The sequence below is a fragment of the Arachis duranensis genome, chromosome 5, assembly GCF_000817695.3.
Source record: "Arachis duranensis cultivar V14167 chromosome 5, aradu.V14167.gnm2.J7QH, whole genome shotgun sequence".
Classification (NCBI taxonomy): domain Eukaryota; kingdom Viridiplantae; phylum Streptophyta; class Magnoliopsida; order Fabales; family Fabaceae; genus Arachis; species Arachis duranensis.
Window position 1 is genome coordinate 38,101,565 of NC_029776.3, and position 5,027 is coordinate 38,106,591.

The window sequence follows — 5,027 nt, forward strand, 5'->3', positions numbered from 1 at the left end:
GCTAGAAATTTTCCTAAATGAGGACATGGGAAGCGGAAGAGGAAGAGGAGTATACCTAGAGCTGGTAATATATATCTTATCTGTGGGTATTTAATTTGGACCAACTCGTTCGGATAGGATTGTTTATCTTATTCGTTGTGAATAAAGTAGGGTAGGGTGTAAATTTGCTTGTGGGTAGAGTAGGGTACGGGTTTAGGATATACCCAACCCTATTCTACCCGCATCCTTAATATATTATATATATAGTAAAAAAAGTGAGTCTTGTAGTCACAATCTTCTTTTTATAAAAACTTGAAATAATTATTAAGCTAGTTGATGATCATATTATTTGTAATTTTATGTTGGATTTCTTTAAAATTATATTGTTTTTAATTTCAATTTAAACTTAATTTTTTATTTTCTATTTTATTAATATGTATGAAATTTGGAATGGTTGAATTTTATATTTATTTAAAAAAAAATTTTGTTTCTGCGGGTAGAATCAAGTAGAGTAGGATTTAGAACTTTAGGGTACAGGTAAGATTAGGGTTGAGAGATTCTCAACTCGCGGTAGTATGGTAGAATTTTAAAAAGTTTTCAACCCATAAGTAAAATTAGAATAAAGTCTAAATCCTACTCTATCATATCCATTACCAGCCCTAAGTATACCCACTCCCTACCAAGTTCCTCTCCATTTTCTCGGTTTGTTATTTTTTCTCCTTGATACTCACGTTTTGTCATCATTTTCAATTGAACTACTTATTTATGTTGTCATTTGCTGCTCGTATGGTTTGGGTGATTGGTTATTTGTTGTTCTCATATTTCAACTAATAGAATACTCTTTTTGTCATTTTTTATTGAGAGATTAATTTATAATTTAGGGTTTAAAATTTAAAATTTAAAATTTAGAGTTTAGAATTTAGAGTTTATAACTTAGAATTAAAAATTTTGTTCATACTTAACCCAAAAAATAAAGTCAGGTCCAAAATAAATAAAAGCTCGTTGAAATAAATCGGCCTCATCCATACTTATCCAATCTCACATAAGTCGGATGCGATGCCAACAGATTAGCCCTATTTATTTAAAGATGCAACTAATTCCTAAGATATCTTCTATTTATCTAGAAGAAAGATTTCAACAACTTCTCTAGAAAAAGAAAACAGTTAACAAATATGAAATTACATTAAAAGGTGGTTATCTACTCTCCTATAAGTACACCGACACTCTCAGGTATATATTTAGAATCCAATTCACTAAAAATCTGCCTAAAATATATGCTAACTTAAATATTGGAGTCTCTTGCAGGTACCACTCTCACATTCTCACGAGAAACTCGGATGGTGAAAGTAGGACGCTGCCCCAAAAGAAATCTGGACCTTACGTTCAAGCCTAAAAACAACCAGTTTTAGGTAATTGTCGGAATAGATTTAATTAAAATTTAGAGTTTGAAATTTTATGATTTAGAATTTAGAGTTTAGAATTTATAATTTAGAATTTTAAGATTTGAAATTTTAGAATTTGAGTTTAGAGTTTAGGATTTTTTTGGTAAATTTTGATCATGATGTTTTTATAATTTGGGTTTGTTCGGATTAAATTTTTTTATTTTTGAACATAATTTTGAACAAACTAATTTTTAGAATTTTTTACATAATGCACGTAATTAAATCGCGTTTAAAACTTCCTTATAAAAGTGTATTAAAATTAAATATTCTTAAAAAATGTAAATTTTTTAATTGAATGAAAATTCAAATAAAACTAATAATAAGAAAATATAATAAAACAATTCTAAAGTAAAAGTTACATTAATAGATAAAGCAATATCACTACATATACTGATGACTTTTTGGGAAAGAAGCCGAAGTGACATTTTCGTTTTAACAAAGCAGAAGTTAAATTAAAGTTACCTCTTCTAAAATATTTGAATTAAAAGCTAAACTTATTGCAACACACTTTTAAAATAAGTCTAAATCTAATAATATAGACTGATCTCATTAGCCATTACTTCATGGTACAATCGAAACTGAAACCCTAGGAAAATCACAACTCCTCATTCTGTCACTCACAATTACCAAGTAAATGGTTGGTTTCTTCATCAAGACTTCGTTAATGAAAACATCCCTTTCGTTTTTCACTTTCTGTTTTCCATCATCCGACCTCCATCTTCACAGTATTGTAGCTTTTATCCGCAAGGAGCATACACTGAAAGAATGAACATCTCATATTCACAGTACTGTACATTGCTACTATTTATTACAAGTATTTACATCCGTACCCGTCCACAGGTTAACTTTTTCTTTTTTGTGCATATTTTTTAATTTGATAGATCAAAAGATTAATTTAAAGCAGATTAAAATTACATCTAACAATTTATAGTAGGCCAATAAATTACATACATAAAATATGAATAAATTATTAAAAATTCTAATGATAGTGGAGCAAGTGAAATAGATATCAGGATAATTACAATGTAGTTTCTTCATTTTCAGATAAAAATTTATAAGATTGCGATTGTTTTTTTGAATATGACACAAAGATATAAACAGTAAATATTTAAAAAACCTTTGGACAAAGAGATATAAATACTGAAGACAAGACAGTGTTTTATATATTATATCTAAATATAATACATAAAAGCTCATTTTTAATATTTTTATTTTATTATCTCTATCTTAATATCATATTCTGTCTTGTCTACAAAATCAAATCAAACGCAGCCTGGGGTATGTACGCAAAAGCATTCGTGTGGTTAATCGATTCACAGTGAAGTTCCAAAATTTGACTTCTGAAAAGTAACTGCACTTAATTACCAGTATGGACACATGACACTGTTCATCCATGTCAATGGTTTCATAATTTAACATGTAGCATGAAACGTGGATAAAGGAGAAAAAATTTGGGGTGGTAAACAACACTAGTAGATCAAGCATACAAACTCCTTGTACAACATCAGCTATATAATCTCGTAAGGAGTCGATGCAAATTACCTTGAGTTATTATCAACTCACAAATTGCAATGAGTCCCTACGAGGAACTTCATAAGTACGTAGTGTTGTAAGTTGTACCCAAGAGTTCCCCCAAACACTTCATTGAGAGGAAGGACTAGGTCGACGACCCTCGGTCACATGAAGCGTTCAGAGGAACTCCAGGACACAACCAACAAATTAATTTAATNNCCTTGCACATGCTTCTGTTCTACATGTCCTGGCTAGACAAATGCACAACAACGACTATATTTATAGTGGATAGATTTATGTTGTGGGAAATAAAACAATTTAAATTTGTATGTGAATGAATTATGTTTCTTTTGTGGCCATGGAGAAATCTACGTAGTAATGGAGTTGTTTCTAACAAATTATTCTAGTTAGGCATGAATGAATCTAGACATGATTGTGAGCTAGAAAGGAGCGACCTAAAGAGAGATTTCTGAGTGAGGGAGTGGGCTCTAACTACTTGCGAATGAGAGATTCGACATGTTTTAAAAGCTAAACATTGTGATTCTTCTCCAAAATTCTTTTAGTCGTTTTCTAGTCATGACTCATGTATATAACTTTAATTTATAACCAAGTCAATAAATTTGAAAGGTAATGATCGTAGTTTTTGGAGACCCGTTGTGTATAAACTAGGGCGTTTACTCGTCCAGTAGGAAATATATATATATTAATGTCTTAAAATGTTTTTATTTAACCTATCTAAATAAGCTGGTATATCATTTGTTATTTATACAAAGACAAAATAAAAAAAAACATTTATAAGCCAACGAACTATAACTATATCTATCTGAATTTTGCTAGCAAATTAAGAAGGGTCTAGCCAACAATAAGCCAACAAATATTTTTGAATTATATTTTATGTTAATTAATTGTCATTAATTAGTGATTATTTAATTTTTTTTTTAAATACAAAATTAATGATTATTAATTACCTCTTCTTATTCTAATTCACCTTTTACCATTTATTATACAAATCCTAATTCTTCTTTTTTTTAAAAAAATTTGAAACTTCAAATAACAAAAACACCAAAACATAAGATAAATAATTATCAAAATCCTAAGAAAAAAAACATTCAAAACATAAGAAAAAGAATCATTCAAATTCTAAGAAAAGAACATACAAAACATAGGAAAAAGAAGCATTCAAAATTAATAAAAAAGAATCATCCAAAATGTAGCATAAAAAAACATAAAAAACTAATTAAAAAAATTATTTAAAATTAAATAGAAGATAAGAAGAAGAGGCATAAAGTGATCGGCGACGATGTTTTGGACGACGCTGCCTGAATAATGGAGGGACTTGCGGTGGCGCCGGCCTTGGACGGAGGAGGTTGGTGCTTATTTGCTGTTTAGATGAGAGCTCCTAGAAAACCGCAGCCATAGAGAGGGAGAGAGAGTGACGTTCACGTTGTTGAAGTTTCACCGTGATTCCCGTTAGTTTCTTCTTAATGTATCACTTTAAATTTGATTTTGGCGTTAAAAATCATTAATAACAAATATTTCAAATTATAAATGAATAAAATTAATTAAAATAATTATAACTAATTGAGTTGTTTAATTTTTGGCTGATTAGGATTTGGTTCCATATATTTTTTCTATCTAAAATGGTATAATCTCTTTATATTCACTTAAAAATCGTGGTTCCAGTCTTTTTATCTTTGATAAAAAAATATTTACAAAATATTTGAATTTAAAAAATAAAAAATGAAATAATAAATAAATATCTCAATGTGTATGAAAAAATATACATACACTGCACATTTTTTTCAAAAAACTAATATTTCAGTTTAGACTTTTAGTTTCCACGTTGTCTTTTGACATTTTAAATAAGATTATATCTATAAAAAAATAAAGGATGCAAAAAAAATTCAAATAATACTCCATTGTATATATTTAACTGTTAGAACATAATTCAATAATCATAATAATTGCTAGGCAAGAATATAATAAATTAATTTAAAATTTATGTAATTTTAAAAATCACAACTTGTTAAAATTAGAAAATAAACAAGTGTAATTACCCGTACCATGCACGTAAAAAGATTGAAATTATAATTT